Raw genomic sequence first — 22,240 nt, forward strand, 5'->3', positions numbered from 1 at the left:
TTAGGAGGGCACTGACCTTTCTATCCTGCCCTATCTGTTTCCTGGTATAATATATGGGAAAATCCCATTTTAGGAAAATTCCACTTAGGGTTAGGGTTACATCACCGTGAACTTGGAGAGGAGAATAGACATAGCCAACAAACTCAGAATACTTGGTTATGGTTAGGAGGGCACTTACATTTCTAGGCTGTCCTATCTATCTTTCATGGTAGAATACATGGGAAAATCCCATTGGTGGAAAATTCTTCTAGGGTTAAGGTTAGGTCACCATGAACCCGGAAAGAAAAATGGACATCGCCAAGAAATTCAGAGTTCTTGGGTATGATTAGGAGGGCACTGACTTTTCTATGTTGCCCTATCTATCTTTCATGGTAAAATACATGGGAAAATCGCATTGGAGGAAAATTCCACTTAGAGTTAGGGTTAGGTCACCATGAACTCGGAGAGGAAAATGGACATTGCCAACAAACTCGGAATACTTGGGGATGGCTAGGAGGGCACTGACTTTTCTACCCTGCCCTATCTATGTTTCCTGGTAAAATACATGGGAAAATCACATTGGAGGAAAATTCCACAATGGTTAGGGTTAGGTCACCATGAACTCGTATAGCAAAATGGACATTGCCAGCAAATTTGGAGTGCTTGGGTATGGTTAGGAGGGCACTGAACTTTCTATCCTGCCCTATCTATGTTTCCTGGTAAAATACATGGGAATATCCCATTAGAGGAAAATTCCACTTAGGGTTAGGTCACCATAACCTGTAAAGCAAAATGGACATTGCCAACAAATTCGGCATGTCTGGGTATGGTTCGCAGGGCACTGACATTTCTAAACTGCCCTATATATGTTTCCTGGTAAAATACATGGGAAAATCCCATTGGAGGAAAATTTTCCTCCAATGGGATTTTCCCATGTATTTTACCAGGAAAGGTAGAAAGGGCAATCTGGAAATGTCAGGTTGCCCTGCAAACCATACCCATACATCCCGAATTTGTTGGCAATGTCCATTTTGCTTTCCAGGTCATGGTGACCTAACCCTAATCCTAGTGGAATTTTCCTCCAATGGGATTTTCCCATGTATTTTACCAGGAAACATAGATAGGGCAGGCTAGAAAGGTCAGTGCCCTCCTAGCCATCCCCAAGTATTCCGAGTTTGTTGGCAATGTCCATTATCCTCTCCGAGTTCATGGTGACCTAACCCTAACCCTAGTGGAATTTTCCTCCAAAGAGATTTTCCCATGCATTTTACCATGAAAGATAGATAGGGCAGGCTAGAAAAGTCAGTGCCCTCCTAACCATACCCAAGAACTCTGAATTTGTTGGCAATGTCCATTTTCCTCTCCGAGTTCATGTTGACCTAACCCTAACCCTAGTGGAATTTTCCTCTAATGGGATTTTCCCATGTATTTTACCAGGAAAGATAGAAAGGGCAATCTGGAAATGTCAGGTTGCCCTGCGAACCATACCCATTGGAGGAAAATTCAACTAGGGTTAGGGTTAGGTAACATGACCTCGGAGAGGAAAATGGACATTGCCAACAAATTCGGAGTGCTTGGGTATGGTTAGGAGGGCACTGACCTTTCTATCCTGCCCTAACTGTTTCCTGGTATAATATATGGGAAAATCCCATTTGAGGGAAAATTCCACTTAAGGTTAGGGTTACATCACCATGAACCTGGAGAGGAAAATAGACATAGCCAACAAACTCAGAATACTTGGGTATGGTTAGGAGGGCACTTACTTTTCTAGGCTGCCCTATCTATCTTTCATGGTAGGATACATGGGAAAATCCCATTGGAGGAAAATTCCACTTAGGGTTAGGGCTATATCACCATGAACTCGAAGAGGAAAATGGACATTGCCAACAAATTCAGAGAGCTTGGGTAAGCTTAGGAGGGCACTGACTTTTCTAGCCTGCCCTATCTATCTTTCATGGTAAAATGCATGGGAAAATCCCATTGGAGGAAAATTCCACTTAGAGTTAGGGTTAGGTCACCATGAACTCGGAGAGGAAAATGGACATTGCCAACAAACTCGGAATACTTGGGTATGGCTAGGAGGGCACTGACTTTTCTAGCCTGCCCTATATATGTTTTCTGGTAAAATACATGGGGAAATCCCTTTGGAGAAAAATTCCACTAGGATTAGGGTTAGGTCACCATGACCTGGAAAGCAAAATGGACATTGCCAACAAATTCGGGATGTCTGGGTATGGCTCGCAGGGCAACCTGACATTTCCAGATTGCCCTTTCCATCTTTCCTTGTAAAATGCATTGGAAAATCCCGCTGGAGGAAAATTCCATTAGGGTTAGGGATAGGTCACTATAAACTCATAGAGCAAAATGAACATTGCCAACAAATTCGGAGTGCTTGGGTATGGTTAGGAGGGCACTGGCATTTCTATCCTGCCCTATATATGTTTCCTGCTATAATACATGGGAAAATCCCATTGGAGGAAAATTCCACTAGGGTTAGGGTTAGGTCACCATGAACTCATAGAGCAAAATGGACATTGTCAGCAAATTTGGAGTGCTTGGTTATGGTTAGGAGGGCACTGACCTTTCTATCCTGCCCTATCTGTTTCCTGGTATAATATATGGGAAAATCTCATTTGAGGAAAATTCCACTTAGGGTAAGGGTTACATCACCATGAACTTGGAGAGGAGAATAGACATAGCCAACAAACTCAGAATACTTGGGTATGGTTAGGAGGGCACTTACTTTTCTAGGCTGCCCTATCTACCTTTCCTGGTAGGATACATGGAAAAATCCCATTGGAGGAAAATTCCACTTAGGGTTAGGGCTATATCACCATGAACTCGAAGAACAAAATGGACATTGCCAACAAATTCAGAGTGCTTGGGTAAGCTTAGGAGGGCACTGACTTTTCTAGCCTGCCCTATCTATCTTTCATGGTAAAATGCATGGGAAAATCCCATTGGAGGAAAATTCCACTTAGAGTTAGGGTTAGGTCACCATGAACTCGGAGAGGAAAATGGACATTGCCAACAAACTCGGAATACTTGGGTATGGCTAGGACGGCACTGACTTTTCTAGCCTGCCCAATATATATGTTTTCTGGTAAAATACATGGGGAAATCCCTTTGGAGGAAAATTCCACTAGGATAAGGGTTAGGTCACCATGACCTGGAAAGCAAAATGGACATTGCCAAAAAATTCGGGATGTCTGGGTATGGCTCGCAGGGCAACCTGACATTTCCAGATTGTCCTTTCCATCTTTCCTGGTAAAATGCATGGGAAAATCCCGTTGGAGGAAAATTCCATTAGGGTTAGGGATAGGTCACCATGAACTCGGAGAGGAAAATGGGCATTGGCAACAAATTCGGAGTGCTTGGGTATGGTTAGGAGGGCACTGACCTTTCCATCCTGCCCTATCTGTTTCCTGGTATAATATATGGGAAAATCCCATTTGAGGAAAATTCTACTTAGGGTTAGGGTTATATCACTATGAACTTGGAAAGGAGAATAGAGATAGCCAACAAACTCAGAATACTTGGGTATGGTTAGGAGGGCACTTATTTTTCTAGGCTGCCCTATCTATCTTTCATGGTAGAATACATGGGAAAATCCCATCGTAGGAAAATTCCACTTAGGGTTAGGGTTAGGTCACCATGAACTCGGAGAGGAAAATGGACATTGCCAACAAACTCGGAATACTTGGGGATGGCTAGGAGGGCACTGACTTTTCTAGCTTGCCCTATCTATGTTTCCTGGTAAAATACATGGGAAAATCCCATTGGAGGAAAATTCCACTTAGAGTTAGGGTTAGGTCACCATGAACTCGGAGAGGAAAATGGACATTGCCAACAAATTCGGCATGTCTGGGTATGGTTCGCAGGGCAACCTGACATTTCCAGATTGCCCTTTCTATCTTTCCTGGTAAAATACATGGGAAAATCCCATTAGAGGAAAATTCCACTAGGGTTAGGGTTAGGTCACCATGAACTCATAGAGCAAAATGGACATTGCCACCAAATTTGGAGTGCTTGGGTATGGTTAGGAGTGCACTGACCTTTCTCCCCTGGGCCCTATCTGTTATCGGTATAATATATGGAAAAATCCCCTTTGAGGAAAAATTTCCACTTAGGGTTAGGGTTACATCACCATGACCTGGAGAGGAGAAGAGACATATGCAACAAACTCAGAATACTTGGGTATGGTTAGGAGGGCACTTACTTTTCTAACTTGCCCTATCTATTTTTCCTGGTAAAATACATGGAAAATCCCATTGGAGGAAACTTCAACTTAGGATTAGTAAGGTTAGGGTTAGGTCACCATGAACTCATAGAGGAAAAAGGACATTGCCAACAAATTCAGAATGCTTGGCTATGGTTAGGAGGGCACTGACTTTTCTACTCTGCCTATCTATGTGTCCTGGTAAAATAAATGGGAAAATCCAAGTGGAGGAAAATTCCCACTAGGGTTAGGTCACCATGACATGTAAAGCAAAAAGGACATTGCCAACAAATTCGGAATGTCTGGTAGGGTTCGCAGGGCAATGACCTTTCTAAAACTGCCCTCCTAGATTATGTTTCATGGTAAAATACACTGGAAAATTCCATTGGAGGAAAAATTTTCTCCAATGGGATGTTCCCCATGTATTTTACCAGGAAAGGATAGAAAGGGCATCTTGGAAATGTCAGGGTTGCCTTCAAACCCATGTACCCACACATTCCGAGTTTTTTGGCAATGTCCATTTTCCTCTCTGAGTTCATTGTGACCTAACCCTAACCCTGGTGGAATTTTCCTCCAAAGAGATTTTCCCATGCATTTTACCATGAACGATAGATAGGGCAGGCTAGAAAAGTCAGTGCCCTCCTAACCATACCCAAGCACTCTGAATTTGTTGGCAATGTCCATTGTGCTCTTCGAGTTCATGGTGACATAGCCCTAACCCTAAGTGGAATTTTCCTCCAATGGGATTTTCCCATGTATCATACCATGAAAGATAGATAGGGCAGCCTAGAAAAGTAAGTGCCCTCCTAACCATACCCAAGTATTCTGAGTTTGTTGCCTATGTCTATTCTCCTCTCCAGGTTCATGGTGATGTAACCCTAACCCTAAGTGGAATTTTCCTCAAATGGGATTTTCCGATATATTATACCAGTAAACCGATAGGGCAGGATAGAAAGGTCAGTGCCCTCCTAACCATACCCAAGCACTCCAAATTTGCTGGCAATGTCCATTTTGCTCTATGAGTTCATGGTGACCTAACCCTAATCCTAGTGGAATTTTCCTCCAATGGGATTTTACCATGTATTTTACCAGGAAACATATATAGGGCAGGCTAGAAAAGTCAGTGCCCTCCTAACCATACCCAAGCACTCTGAATTTGTTGGCGATGTCCATTTTTCTTTCCAGGTTCATGGTGACCGAACCCTAACCCTAGTAGAATTTTCCACCAATGGGATTTTCCCATGCATTCTACCATGAAAGATATATAGGACAGGCTAGAAAGGTCAGTGCCCTCCTAACCATACCCAAGCACTCCGAATTTGTTGGCAATATCCATTTTCCTCTCCGAGTTCATGGTGACCTAATCCTAACCCTAGTGGAATTTTCCTCTAATGGGATTTTCCCATGTATTTTACCAGGAAAGATAGAAAGGGCAATCTGGAAATGTTAGGTTGCTCTGCGAACAATACCCATTGGAGGAAAATTCCACTAGGGTTAGGGTTAGGTCACCATGACCTGGAAAGCAAAATGGACATTGCCAACAAATTCGGGATGTCTGGGTATGGTTCGCAGGCACTGACATTTCTAAACTGCCCTATATATGTTTCCTGGTAAAATGCATGGGAAAATCCCATTGGAGGAAAATTTTCCTCCAATGGGATTTTCCCATGTATTTTAGCAGGAAAGATAGAAAGGGCAATCTGGAAATGTCTAGTTGCCCTGCGAACCATACCCAGACATCCCAAATTTGTTGGCAATGTCCATTTTCCTTTACAGGTTCATGGTCACCGAACCCTAACCCTAGTTGAATTTTCCACCAAAGGGATTTTCCCATGCATTCTACCATGAAAGATATATAGGACAGGCTAGAAAAGTCAGTGCCCTCCTAACCATACCCAAGCACTCCGAATTTGTTAGCAATATCCATTTTCCTCTCCGAGTTCATTGTGACCTAACCCTAACCCTAGTGGAATTTTCCTCTAATGGGATTTTCCCATGTATTTTACCAGGAAAGATAGAAAGGGCAATCTGGAAATGTTAGGTTGCTCTGCGAACCATACCCATTGGAGGAAAATTCCACTAGGGTTAGGGTTAGGTCACCATGACCTCGGAGAGGAAAATGGACATTGCCAACAGATTCGGAGTGCTTGGTTATGGTTAGGAGGGCACTGACCTTTCCATCCTGCCCTATCTGTTTCCTGGTATAATATATGGGAAAATCCCATATGAGGAAAATTCCACTTAGGGTTAGGGTTACATCACCATGAACTTGGAGAGGAGAATAGACATAGCCAACAAACTCAGAATACTTGGTTATGGTTAGGAGGGCACTTATATTTCTAGGCTGTCCTATCTATCTTTCATGGTAGAATACATGGGAAAATCTCTTTGGAGGAAAATTCCACTTAGCGTTAGGGTTAGGTCACCATGAACTCATAGAACAAAATGGACATTGCCAACAAATTCAGAATACTTGGGTATGGTTAGGAGAGCACTGACCTTTCTATCCTACCCTATCTATCGTTCACGGTAGAATACATGGGAAAATCCCATTGGAGGAAAATTCCACTTAGGGTTAGGTTACCATGACCTGCAAAGCAAAATGGACATTGCCAACAAATTCGGCATGTCTGGGTATGGTTCGCAGGGCACTGACATTTCTAAACTGCCCTATGTATGTTTCCTTGTAAAATACATGGGAAAATTCCATTGGAGGAAAATTTTCCTCCAATGGGATTTTCCCATGTATTTTACCAGGAAAGATAGAAAGGGCAATCTGGAAATGTCAGGTTGCCCTTCAAACCATACCCATACATCCCGAATTTGTTGGCAATGTCCATTTTGCTTTCCAGGAGATGGTGACCTAACCCTAATTCTAGTGGAATTTTCCTCCAATGGGATTTTCCCATGTATTTTACCAGGAAAGATGAAAAAGGGCAATCTGGAAATGTCAGGTTGCCCTTCAAACCATACCCATACATCCCGAATTTGTTGGCAATGTCCATTTTGCTTTCCAGGTGATGGTGACCTAACCCTAATTCTAGTGGAATTTTCCTCCAATGGGATTTCCCCATGTATTTTACCAGGAAACATATATAGGGAAGGATAGAAATGTCAGTGCCCTCCTAACCATACCCAAGCACTCCGAATTTGTTGGCAATGTCCATTTTCCACTCCGAGTTTATGGTGACCTAACCCTAACCCTAAGTGGAATTTTCCTCTAATTGGATTTTCCCATGTATTTTTCCAGGAAACATAGATAGGGCAGGCTAGAAAGGTCAGTGCCCTCCTAGCCATCCCCAAGCATTCCGAGTTTTTTGGCAATGTCCATTTTCCTCTCTGAGTTCATTGTGACCTAACCCTAACCCTGGTGGAATTTTCCTCCAAAGAGATTTTCCCATGCATTTTACCATGAACGATAGATAGGGCAGGCTAGAAAAGTCAGTGCCCTCCTAACCATACCCAAGCACTCTGAATTTGTTGGCAATGTCTATTCTCCTCTCCAGGTTCATGGTGATGTAACCCTAACCCTAAGTGGAATTTTCCTCAAATGGGATTTTCCCACATATTATACCAGGAAACCGATAGGGCAGGATAGAAAGGTCAGTGTCCTCCTAACCATACCCAAGCACTCCAAATTTGCTGGCAATGTCCATTTTGCTCTATGAGTTCATGGTGACCTAACCTTAACCCTAGTGGGATTTTCCTCCAATGGGATTTTCCCATGTATTTTAGCAGGAAAGATAGAAAGGGCAATCTGGAAATGTCTAGTTGCCCTGCGAACCATACCCAGACATCCCAAATTTGTTGGCAATGTCCATTTTCCTTTACAGGTTCATGGTGACCGAACCCTAACCCTAGTAGAATTTTCCACCAATGGGATTTTCCCATGCATTCTACCATGAAAGATATATAGGACAGGCTAGAAAAGTCAGTGCCCTCCTAACCATACCCAAGCACTCCGAATTTGTTGGCAATATCCATTTTCTTCTCCGAGTTCATGGTGACCTAACCCTAACCCTAGTGGAATTTTCCTCTAATGGGATTTTCCCATGTATTTTACCAGGAAAGATAGAAAGGGCAATATAGAAATGTTAGGTTGCTCTGCGAACCATACCCATTGGAGGAAAATTCCACTAGGGTAGGGTTAGGTCACCATGAACTCGGAGAGGAAAATGGGCATTGGCAACAAATTCGGAGTGCTTGGGTATGGTTAGGAGGGCACTGACCTTTCCATCCTGCCCTATCTGTTTCCTGGTATAATATATGGGAAAATCACATTTGAGGAAAATTCTACTTAGGGTTAGGGTTATATCACCATGAACTTGGAAAGGAGAATAGAGATAGCCAACAAACTCAGAATACTTGGGTATGGTTAGGAGGGCACTTATTTTTCTAGGCTGCCCTATCTATCTTTCATGGTAGAATACATGGGAAAATCCCATCGGAGGAAAATTCCACTTAGGGTTAGGGTTAGGTCACCATGAACTCGGAGAGGAAAATGGACATTGCCAACAAACTCGGAATACTTGGGGATGGCTAGGAGGGCACTGACTTTTCTAGCTTGCCCTATCTATGTTTCCTGGTAAAATACATGGGAAAATCCCATTGGAGGAAAATTCCACTTAGAGTTAGGGTTAGGTCACCATGAACTCGGAGAGGAAAATGGACATTGCCAACAAATTCAGAGTGCTTGGGTATGGTTAGGAGAGCACTGACATTTCTATCCTGCCCTATATATGTTTCTTGGTAAAATACATGGGGAAATCCCATTGGATGAAAATTCCACTAGGATTAGGGTTAGGTCACCATGACCTGGAAAGGAAAATGGACATTGCCAACAAATTCGGCATGTCTGGGTATGGTTCGCAGGGCAACCTGACATTTCCAGATTGCCCTTTCTATCTTTCCTGGTAAAATACATGGGAAAATCCCATTAGAGGAAAATTCCACTAGGGTTAGGGTTAGGTCACCATGAACTCATAGAGCAAAATGGACATTGCCACCAAATTTGGAGTGCTTGGGTATGGTTAGGAGTGCACTGACCTTTCTCTCCTGCCCTATCTGTTATCTGGTATAATATATGGGAAAATCCCATTTGAGGAAAATTCCACTTAGGGTTAGGGTTACATCACCATGAACCTGGAGAGGAGAATAGACATAGCCAAGAAACTCAGAATACTTGGGTATGGTTAGGAGGGCCCTTACTTTTCTAGGCTGCTCCTCTCCGAGTTCATGGTGACCTAATCCTAACCCTAGTGGAATTTTCCTCTAATGGGATTTTCCCATGTATTTTACCAGGAAAGATAGAAAGGGCAATCTGGAAATGTTAGGTTGCTCTGCGAACAATACCCATTGGAGGAAAATTCCACTAGGGTTAGGGTTAGGTCACCATGAACTCGGAGAGGAAAATGGGCATTGCCAACAAATTCGGAGTGCTTGGGTATGGTTAGGAGGGCACTGACCTTTCCATCCTGCCCTATCTGTTTCCTGGTATAATATATGGGAAAATCCCATTTCAGGAAAATTCCACTTAGGGTTAGGGTTATATCACCATGAACTTGGAAAGGAGAATAGAGATAGCCCACAAACTCAGAATACTTGGGTATGGTTAGGAGGGCACTTACTTTTCTAGGCTGCCCTATCTATCTTTCATGGGAGAATACATGGGAAAATCCCATCGTAGGAAAATTCCACTTAGGGTTAGGGTTAGGTCACCATGAACTCGGAGAGGAAAATGGACATTGCCAACAAACTCGGAATACTTGGGGATGGTAGGAGGGCACTGACTTTCTACCCTGCCCCCTATCAATGTTTCCTGGTTAAAAATACATGGGAATAATCACACATTAGAGGAAAATTCCACTAGGATAGTAGGTCATCCATGACCTGAGAAAGGAAAAGGACATTGCCAACAAATCGCATGTCTGGTGATGGTTCGCAGGCAACCTGACATTTCCAGATTGCCCATTCATCTTCCTGGAAAAAAAACATCGGGAAAAATACCATTAGAGGAAAATTACATAGGGTTAGGTTAGGTCACCATTGAACCATAGAGCAAAATGGACATTGCCAGCAAATTTGGAGTGCTTGGGTATGGTTAGGAGGGCACTGACCTTTCTATCCTGCCCTATCTGTTTCCTGATATAATATATGGGAAAATCCCATTTGAGGAAAATTCCACTTAGGGTTAGGGTTACATCACCATGAACTTGGAGAGGAGAATAGACATAGCCAAGAAACTAAGAATACTTGGGTATGGTTAGGAGGGCCCTTACTTTTCTAGGCTGCCCTATCTATCTTTCATGGTAGAATACATGGGAAAATCTCATTGAAGGAAAATTCCACTTAGGGTTAGGGCTATGTCACCATGAACTCGAAGAGCAAAATGGACATTGCGAACAAATTCAGAGTGCTTGGGTAAGCTTAGGAGGGCACTGACTTTTCTAGCCTGCCCTATCTATCTTTCATGGTAAAATGCATGGGAAAATCTCTTTGGAGGAAAATTCCACTTAGGGTTAGGGTTAGGTCACCATGACCTGTTAGAGCAAAATGGACATTGCCAACAAATTCGGAGTGCTTGGGTATGGTTAGGAGGGCACTGACATTTCTATCCTGCCCTACAAATGTTTCCTGCTATAATACATGGGAAAATCCCATTGGAGGAAAATTCCACTAGGGTTAGGGTAAGGTCACCATGAACTCATAGAGCAAAATGGACATTGCCAGCAAATTTGGAGTTCTTGGGTATGGTTAGGAGGGCACTGACCTTTTTATCCGGCCCTATCTGTTTCCTGGTATAATATATGGGAAAATCCCATTTGAGGGAAAATTCCACTTAGGGTTAGGGTTACATCACTATGAACCTGGAGAGGAGAATAGACATAGCCAACAAACTCAGAATACTTGGGTATGGTTAGGAGGGCACTTACTTTTCTAGGCTGCCCTATCTATCTTTCATGGTAGGATACATGGGAAAATCCCATTGGACGAAAATTCCACTTAGGGTTAGGGCTATATCACCATGAACTCGAAGAACAAAATGGACATTGCCAACAAATTCAGAGTGCTTGGGTAAGCTTAGGAGGGCACTGACTTTTCTAGCCTGCCCTATCTATCTTTCATGGTAAAATGCATGGGAAAATCCCATTGGAGGAAAATTCCACTTAGAGTTAGGGTTAGGTCACCATGAACTCGGAGAGGAAAATGGACATTGCCAACAAACTCAGAATACTTGGGTATGGTTAGGAGGGCACTTACATTTCTAGGCTGTCCTATCTATCTTTCATGGTAGAATACATGGGAAAATCCCATTGGAGGAAAATTCCACTTAGGGTTAGGGTTACATCACCATGAACTTGGAGAGGAGAATAGACATAGCCAACAAACTCAGAATACTTGGGTATGGTTAGGAGGGCACTTACATTTCTAGGCTGTCCTATCTATCTTTCATGGTAGAATACATGGGAAAATCCCATTGGTGGAAAATTCTTCTAGGGTTAGGGTTAGGTCACCATGAACCCGGAAAGAAAAATGGACATCGCCAAGAAATTCAGAGTTCTTGGGTATGGTTAGGAGGGCACTGACTTTTCTATCTTGCCCTATCTATCTTTCATGGTAAAATACATGGGAAAATCCCATTGGAGGAAAATTCCACTTAGAGTTAGGGTTAGGTCACCATGAACTCGGAGAGGAAAATGGACATTGCCAACAAACTAGGAATACTTGGGGATGGCTAGGAGGGCACTGACTTTTCTAGCCTGCCCTATCTATGTTTCCTGGTAAAATACATGGGAAAATCCCATTAGAGGAAAATTCCACTTAGGGTTAGGGTTAGGTCACCATGATCTGTAAAGCAAAATGGACATTGTCAACAAATTCGGGATGTCTGGGTGTGGTTCGCAGGGCACTGACATTTCTATACTGCCCTAAATATGTTTCCTGGTAAAATACATGGGAAAATCCCATTGGAGCAAAATTTTCCTCCAATGGGATTTTCCCATGTATTTTACCCGGAAAGATAGAAAGGGCAATCTGGAAATGTCAGGTTGCCCTGCAAACCATACCCATACATCCCGAATTTGTTGGCAATGTCCATTTTCCTTTCCAGGTCATGGTGACTTTCCTGGTAAAATACATGGGAAAATCACATTGGAGGAAAATTCCACAATGGTTAGGGTTAGGTCACCATGAACTCGTATAGCAAAATGGACATTGCCAGCAAATTTGGAGTGCTTGGGTATGGTTAGGAGGGCACTGAACTTTCTATCCTGCCCTATCTATGTTTCCTGGTAAAATACATGGGAATATCCCATTAGAGGAAAATTCCACTTAGGGTTAGGTCACCATAACCTGTAAAGCAAAATGGACATTGCCAACAAATTCGGCATGTCTGGGTATGGTTCGCAGGGCACTGACATTTCTAAACTGCCCTATATATGTTTCCTTGTAAAATACATGGGAAAATTCCATTGGAGGAAAATTTTCCTCCAATGGGATTTTCCCATGTATTTTACCAGGAAAGGTAGAAAGGGCAATCTGGAAATGTCAGGTTGCCCTTCAAACCATACCCATACATCCCGAATTTGTTGGCAATGTCCATTTTGCTTTCCAGGTCATGGTGACCTAACCCTAATTCTAGTGGAATTTTCCTCCAATGGGATTTCCCCATGTATTTTACCAGGAAACATATATAGGGCAGGATAGAAATGTCAGTGCCCTCCTAACGATACCCAAGCACTCCGAATTTGTTGGCAATGTCCATTTTCCTCTCCGAGTTTATGGTGACCTAACCCTAACCCTAAGTGGAATTTTCCTCTAATTGGATTTTCCCATGTATTTTTCCAGGAAACATAGATAGGGCAGGCTAGAAAGGTCAGTGCCCTCCTAGCCATCCCCAAGCATTTTGAGTTTTTTGGCAATGTCCATTTTCCTCTCTGAGTTCATTGTGACCTAACCCTAACCCTGGTGGAATTTTCCTCCAAAGAGATTTTCCCATGCATTTTACCATGAACGATAGATAGGGCAGGCTAGAAAAGTCAGTGCCCTCCTAACCATACCCAAGCACTCTGAATTTGTTGGCAATGTCCATTTTGCTCTTCGAGTTCATGGTGACATAGCCCTAACCCTAAGTGGAATTTTCCTCCAATGGGATTTTCCCATGTATCATACCATGAAAGATAGATAGGGCAGCCTAGAAAAGTAAGTGCCCTCCTAACCATACCCAAGTATTCTGAGTTTGTTGCCTATGTCTATTCTCCTCTCCAGGTTCATGGTGATGTAACCCTAACCCTAAGTGGAATTTTCCTCAAATGGGATTTTCCCATATATTATACCAGGAAACCGATAGGGCAGGATAGAAAGGTCAGTGCCCTCCTAACCATACCCAAGCACTCCAAATTTGCTGGCAATGTCCATTTTGCTCTATGAGTTCATGGTGAACTAACCCTAATCCTAGTGGAATTTTCCTCCAATGGGATTTTACCATGTATTTTACCAGGAAACATATATAGGGCAGGCTAGAAAAGTCAGTGCCCTCCTAACCATACCCAAGCACTCTGAATTTGTTGGCCATGTCCATTTTTCTTTCCAGGTTCATGGTGACCGAACCCTAACCCTAGTAGAATTTTCCACCAAAGGGATTTTCCCATGCATTCTACCATGAAAGATATATAGGACAGGCTAGAAAAGTCAGTGCCCTCCTAACCATACCCAAGCACTCCGAATTTGTTGGCAATATCCATTTTCCTCTCCGAGTTCATGGTGACCTAATCCTAACCCTAGTCGAATTTATCTCTAATGGGATTTTTCCAAGTATTTTACCAGGAAAGATAGAAAGGGCAATCTGGAAATGTTAGGTTGCTCTGCGAACAATACCCATTGGAGGAAAATTCCACTAGGGTTAGGGTTAGGTCACCATGAACTCGGAGAGGAAAATGGGCATTGCCAACAAATTCGGAGTGCTTGGGTATGGTTAGGAGGGCACTGACCTTTCCATCCTGCCCTATCTGTTTCCTGGTATAATATATGGGAAAATCCCATTTCAGGAAAATTCCACTTAGGGTTAGGGTTATATCACCATGAACTTGGAAAGGAGAATAGAGATAGCCCACAAACTCAGAATACTTGGGTATGGTTAGGAGGGCACTTACTTTTCTAGGCTGCCCTATCTATCTTTCATGGGAGAATACATGGGAAAATCCCATCGTAGGAAAATTCCACTTAGGGTTAGGGTTAGGTCACCATGAACTCGGAGAGGAAAATAGACATTGCCAACAAACTCGGAATACTTGGGGATGGCTAGGAGGGCACTGACTTTTCTACCCTGCCCTATCTATGTTTCCTGGTAAAATACATGGGAAAATCCCATTGGAGGAAAATTCCACTTAGGGTTAGGGTTAGGTCACCATGAACTCGGAGAGGAAAATGGACATTGCCAACAAATTCAGAGTGCTTGGGTATGGATAGGAGGGCCCTGACATTTCTATCCTGCCCTATATATGTTTCCTGGTAAAATACATGGGGAAATCCCATTGGAAGAAAATTCCACTAGGATTAGGGTTAGGTCACCATGACCTGGAAAGGAAAATGGACATTGCCAACAAATTCGGCATGTCTGGGTATGGTTCACAGGGCAACCTGACATTTCCAGATTGCCCTTTCTATCTTTCCTGGTAAAATACATGGGAAAATCCCATTAGAGGAAAATTCCACTAGGGTTAGGGTTAGGTCACCATGAACTCATAGAGCAAAATGGACATTTCCAGCAAATTTGGAGTTCTTGGGTATGGTTAGGAGGGCACTGACCTTTTTATCCTGCCCTATCTTTTTCCTGGTTTATTATATGGGAAAATCCCATTTGAGGGAAAATTCCACTTAGGGTTAGGGTTACATCACCATGAACCTGGAGAGGAGAATAGACATAGCCAACAAACTCAGAATTCTTGGGTATGGTTAGGAGGGCACTTACTTTTCTAGGCTGCCCTATCTATCTTTCTTGGTAGGATACATGGGCCCTATCTAAAGGATACATGGGAAAATCCCATTGGAGGAATATTCCACTTAGGGTTAGGGCTATATCACCATGAACTCGAAGAGAAAAATGGACATTGCCAACAAATTCAGAGTGCTTGGGTAAGCTTAGGAGGGCACTGACTTTTCTAGCCTGCCCTATCTATCTTTCATGGTAAAATGCATGGGAAAATCCCATTGGAGGAAATATCCACTTAGAGTTAGGGTTAGGTCACCATGAACTCAGAGAGGAAAATGGACATTGCCAACAAACTCGGAATACTTGGGGATGGCTAGGAGGGCACTGACTTTTCTAGCCTGCCCTATATATGTTTCCTGGTAAAATACATGGGGAAATCCCATTGGAGGAAAATTCCAGTAGGATTAGGGTAAGGTCACCATGACCTGGAAAGCAAAATGGACATTGCCAACAAATTCGGGATGTCTGGGTATGGTTCGCAGGCACTGACATTTCTAAACTGCCCTATATATGTTTCCTGGTAAAATGCATGGGAAAATCCCATTGGAGGAAAATTTTCCTCCAATGGGATTTTCCCATGTATTTTAGCAGGAAAGATAGAAAGGGCAATCTGGAAATGTCTAGTTGCCCTGCGAACCATACCCAGACATCCCAAATTTGTTGGCAATGTCCATTTTCCTTTACAGGTTCATGGTCACCGAACCCTAACCCTAGTTGAATTTTCCACCAATGGGATTTTCCCATGCATTCTACCATGAAAGATATATAGGACAGGCTAGAAAAGTCAGTGCCCTCCTAACCATACCCAAGCACTCCGAATTTGTTAGCAATATCCATTTTCCTCTCCGAGTTCATTGTGACCTAACCCTAACCCTAGTGGAATTTTCCTCTAATGGGATTTTCCAATGTATTTTACCAGGAAAGATAGAAAGGGCAATCTGGAAATGTTAGGTTGCTCTGCGAACCATACCCATTGGAGGAAAATTCCACTAGGGTTAGGGTTAGGTCACCATGAACTCGGAGAGGAAAATGGGCATTGGCAACAAATTCGGAGTGCTTGGTTATGGTTAGGAGGGCACTGACCTTTCCATCCTGCCCTATCTGTTTCCTGGTATAATATATGGGAAAATCCCATATGAGGAAAATTCCACTTAGGGTTAGGGTTACATCACCATGAACTTGGAGAGGAGAATATACATAGCCAACAAACTCAGAATACTTGGTTATGGTTAGGAGGGCACTTATATTTCTAGGCTGTCCTATCTATCTTTCATGGTAAAATGCATGGGAAAATCTCTTTGGAGGAAAATTCCACTTAGCGTTAGGGTTAGGTCACCATGAACTCATAGAACAAAATGGACATTGCCAACAAATTCAGAATACTTGGGTATGGTTAGGAGAGCACTGACCTTTCTATCCTACCCTATCTATCGTTCACGGTAGAATACATGGGAAAATCCCATTGGAGGAAAATTCCACTTAGGGTTAGGTCACCATGACCTGTAAAGCAAAATGGACATTGCCAACAAATTCGGCATGTCTGGGTATGGTTCGCAGGGCACTGACATTTCTAAACTGCCCTATATATGTTTCCTTGTAAAATATATGGGAAAATCCCATATGAGGAAAATTCCACTTAGGGTTAGGGTTATATCACCATGAACTTGGAAAGGAGAATAGAGATAGCCAACAAACTCAGAATACTTGGGTATGGTTAGGAGGGCACTTATTTTTCTAGGCTGCCCTATCTATCTTTCATGGTAGAATACATGGGAAAATCCCATCGTAGGAAAATTCCACTTAGGGTTAGGGTTAGGTCACCATGAACTCGGAGAGGAAAATGGACATTGCCAACAAACTCGGAATACTTAGGGATGGCTAGGAGGGCACTGACTTTTCTAGCTTGCCCTATCTATGTTTCCTGGTAAAATACATGGGAAAATCCCATTGGAGGAAAATTCCACTTAGAGTTAGGGTTAGGTCACCATGAACTCGGAGAGGAAAATGGACATTGCCAACAAATTCAGAGTGCTTGGGTATGGTTAGGAGAGCACTGACATTTCTATCGTGCCCTATATATGTTTCTTGGTAAAATACATGGGGAAATCCCATTGGAGGAAAATTCCACTAGGATTAGGGTTAGGTCACCATGACCTGGAAAGGAAAATGGACATTGCCAACAAATTTGGCATGTCTGGGTATGGTTCGCAGGACAACCTGACATTTCCAGATTGCCCTTTCTATCTTACCAGGAAACATATATAGGGCAGGATAGAAATGTCAGTGCCCTCCTAACCATACCCAAGCACTCCGAATTTGTTGGCAATGTCCATTTTCCTCTCCGAGTTTATGGTGACCTAACCCTAACCCTAAGTGGAATTTTCCTCTAATTGGATTTTCCCATGTATTTTTCCAGGAAACATAGATAGGGCAGGATAGAAAGGTCAGTGCCCTCCTAGCCATCCCCAAGCATTCCGAGTTTTTTGGCAATGTCCATTTTCCTCTCTGAGTTCATTGTGACCTAACCCTAACCCTGGTGGAATTTTCCTCCAAAGAGATTTTCCCATGCATTTTACCATGAACGATAGATAGGGCAGGCTAGAAAAGTCAGTGCCCTCCTAACCATACCCAAGCACTCTGAATTTGTTGGCAATGTCCATTGTGCTCTTCGAGTTCATGGTGACATAGCCCTAACCCTAAGTGGAATTTTCCTCCAATGGGATTTTCCCATGTATCATACCATGAAAGATAGATAGGGCAGCCTAGAAAAGTAAGTGCCCTCCTAACCATACCCAAGTATTCTGAGTTTGTTGCCTATGTCTACTCTCCTCTCCAGGTTCATGGTGATGTAACCCTAACCCTAAGTGGAATTTTCCTCAAATGGGATTTTCCCATATATTATACCAGGAAACCGATAGGGCAGGATAGAAAGGTCAGTGCCCTCCTAACCATACCCAAGCACTCCAAATTTGTTGGCAATATCCATTTTCCTCTCCGAGTTCATGGTGACCTAATCCTAACCCTAGTGGAATTTTCCTCTAATGGGATTTTCCCATGTATTTTACCAGGAAAGATAGAAAGGGCAATCTGGAAATGTTAGGTTGCTCTGCGAACAATACCCATTGGAGGAAAATTCCACTAGGGTTAGGGTTAGGTCACCATGAACTCGGAGAGGAAAATGGGCATTGCCAACAAATTCGGAGTGCTTGGGTATGGTTAGGAGGGCACTGACCTTTCCATCCTGCCTATCTGTTTCCTGGTATAATATATGGGAAAATCCCATTTGAGGAAAATTCCACTTAGGGTTAGGGTTATATCACCATGAACTTGGAAAGGAGAATAGAGATAGCCAACAAACTCAGAATACTTGGGTATGGTTAGGAGGGCACTTACTTTTCTAGGCTGCCCTATCTATCTTTCATGGGAGAATACATGGGAAAATCCCATCGTAGGAAAATTCCACTTAGGGTTAGGGTTAGGTCACCATGAACTCGGAGAGGAAAATAGACATTGCCAACAAACTCGGAATACTTGGGGATGGCTAGGAGGGCACTGACTTTCTACCTGCCCTATCTATGTTTCCTGGTAAAATACATGGGAAAATCCCATTGGAGGAAAATTCCACTAGGATTAGGGTTAGGTCACCATGACCTGGAAAGGAAAATGGACATTGCCAACAAATTCGGCATGTCTGGGTATGGTTCGCAGGGCAACTTGACATTTCCAGATTGCCCTTTCTATCTTTCCTGGAAAAACACATGGGAAAATACCATTAGAGGAAAATTCCACTAGGGTTAGTGTTAGGTCACCATGAACTCATAGAGCAAAATGGACATTGCCAGCAAATTTGGAGTGCTTGGGTATGGTTAGGAGGGCACTGACCTTTCTATCCTGCCCTATCTGTTTCCTGGTATAATATATGGGAAAATCCCATTTGAGGAAAATTCCACTTAGGGTTAGGGTTACATCACCATGAACTTGGAGAGGAGAATAGACATAGCCAAGAAACTAAGAATACTTGGGTATGGTTAGGAGGGCCTTTACTTTTCTAGGCTGCCCTATCTATCTTTCATGGTAGAATACATGGGAAAATCTCATTGAAGGAAAATTCCACTTAGGGTTAGAGCTATGTCACCATGAACTCGAAGAGCAAAATGGACATTGCGAACAAATTCAGAGTGCTTGGGTAAGCTTAGGAGGGCACTGACTTTTCTAGCCTGCCCTATCTATCTTTCATGGTAAAATGCATGGGAAAATCTCTTTGGAGGAAAATTCCACTTAGGGTTAGGGTTAGGTCACCATGACCTGTTAGAGCAAAATGGACATTGCCAACAAATTCGGAGTGCTTGGGTATGGTTAGGAGGGCACTGACATTTCTATCCTGCCCTACAAATGTTTCCTGCTATAATACATGGGAAAATCCCATTGGAGGAAAATTCCACTAGGGTTAGGGTAAGGTCACCATGAACTCATAGAGCAAAATGGACATTGCCAGCAAATTTGGAGTGCTTGGTTATGGTTAGGAGGGCACTGACCTTTTTATCCTGCCCTATCTGTTTCCTGGTATAATATATGGGAAAATCCCATTTGAGGAAAATTCCACTTAGGGTTAGGGTTACATCACCATGAACTTGGAGAGGAGAATAGACATAGCCAACAAACTCAGAATACTTGGGTATGGTTAGGAGGGCACTTACTTTTCTAGGCTGCCCTATCTATCTTTCATGGTAGGATACATGGGAAAATCCCATTGGAGGAAAACTCCACTTAGGGTTAGGGCTATATCACCATGAACTCGAAGAACAAAATGGACATTGCCAACAAATTCAGAGTGCTTGGGTAAGCTTAGGAGGGCACTGTCTTTTCTAGCCTGCCCTATCTATCTTTCATGGTAAAATGCATGGGAAAATCCCATTGGAGGAAAATTCCACTTAGAGTTAGGGTTAGGTCACCATGAACTCGGAGAGGAAAATGGACATTGCCAACAAACTCAGAATACTTGGGTATGGTTAGGAGGGCACTTACATTTCTAGGCTGTCCTATCTATCTTTCATGGTAGAATACATGGGAAAATCCCATTGGAGGAAAATTCCACTTAGGGTTAGGGTTACATCACCATGAACTTGGAGAGGAGAATAGACATAGCCAACAAACTCAGAATACTTGGGTATGGTTAGGAGGGCACTTACATTTCTAGGCTGTCCTATCTATCTTTTATGGTAGAATACATGGGAAAATCCCATTGGTGGAAAATTCTTCTAGGGTTAGGGTTAGGTCACCATGAACCCGGAAAGAAAAATGGACATCGCCAAGAAATTCAGAGTTCTTGGGTATGGTTAGGAGGGCACTGACTTTTCTATCTTGCCCTATCTATCTTTCATGGTAAAATACATGGGAAAATCCCATTGGAGGAAAATTCCACTTAGAGTTAGGGTTAGGTCACCATGAACTCGGAGAGGAAAATGGACATTGCCAACAAACTCGGAATACTTGGGGATGGCTAGGAGGGCACTGACTTTTCTAGCCTGCCCTATCTATGTTTCCCGGTAAAATACATGGGAAAATCCCATTAGAGGAAAATTCCACTTAGGGTTAGGGTTAGGTCACCATGATCTGTAAAGCAAAATGGACATTGTCAACAAATTCGGGATGTCTGGGTGTGGTTCGCAGGGCACTGACATTTCTATACTGCCCTAAATATGTTTCCTGGTAAAATACATGGGAAAATCCCATTGGAGCAAAATTTTCCTCCAATGGGATTTTCCCATGTATTTTACCCGGAAAGATAGAAAGGGCAATCTGGAAATGTCAGGTTGCCCTGCAAACCATACCCATACATCCCGAATTTGTTGGCAATGTCCATTTTCCTTTCCAGGTCATGGTGACCTAACCCTAATTCTAGTGGAATTTTCCTCCAATGGGATTTCCCCATGTATTTTTCCAGGAAACATAGATAGGGCAGGCTAGAAAGGTCAGTGCCCTCCTAGCCATCCCCAAGTATTCCGAGTTTGTTGGCAATGTCCATTTTCCTCTCTGAGTTCATTGTGACCTAACCCTAACCCTAGTGGAATTTTCCTCCAAAGAGATTTTCCCATGCATTTTACCATGAAAGACAGATAGGGCAGGCTAGAAAAGTCAGTGCCCTCCTAACCATACCCAAGCACTCTGAATTTGTTGGCAATGTCCATTGTGCTCTTCGAGTTCATGGTGACATAGCCCTAACCCTAAGTGCAATTTTCCTCCAAAGGAATTTTCCCATGTATCCTACCATGAAAGATAGATAGGGCAGCCTAGAAAAGTAAGGGCCCTCCTAACCATACTCAAGTATTCTGAGTTTGTTGGCTATGTCTATTCTCCTCTCCAAGTTCATGGTGATGTAACCCTAACCCTAAGTGGAATTTTCCTCAAAGGGGATTTTCCCATATATTATACCAGGAGACAGATAGGGAAGGATAGAAAGGTCAGTGCCCTCCAAACCATACCCAAGCACTCCAAATTTGCTGGCAATGTCCATTTTGCTATATGAGTTCATGGTGACCTAACCCTAACCCTCGTGGAATTTTCCTCCAATGGGATTTTCCCATGTATTTTACCAGGAAACATAGATAGGGCAGGCTAGAAAAGTCAGTGCCCTCCTAGCCATCCCCAAGTATTCTGAGTTTGTTGGCAATGTCCATTTTGCTCTATGAGTTCATGGTGACCTAACCTTAACCCTAGTGGAATTTTCCTCCAATGGGATTTTCCCATGTATTTTAGCAGGAAAGATAGAAAGGGCAATCTGGAAATGTCTGGTTGCCGTGCGAACCATACCCAGACATCCCAAATTTGTTGGCAATGTCCATTTTCCTTTACAGGTTCATGGTGACCTAACCCTAATCCTAGTGGAATTTTCCTCCAATGGGATTTTACCATGTATTTTACCAGGAAACATATATAGGGCAGGATAGAAACGTCAGTGCCCTCCTAACCATACCCAAGCACTCTCAATTTGTTGGCGATGTCCATTTTTCTTTCCAGGTTCATGGTGACCTAACCCTAATCCTAGTGGAATT

Source organism: Crotalus tigris, unplaced genomic scaffold (assembly GCF_016545835.1).
Source record: "Crotalus tigris isolate CLP2741 ecotype Arizona unplaced genomic scaffold, ASM1654583v1 scf7180000017585.4430047, whole genome shotgun sequence".
Taxonomy (NCBI): Eukaryota; Metazoa; Chordata; class Lepidosauria; order Squamata; family Viperidae; genus Crotalus; species Crotalus tigris.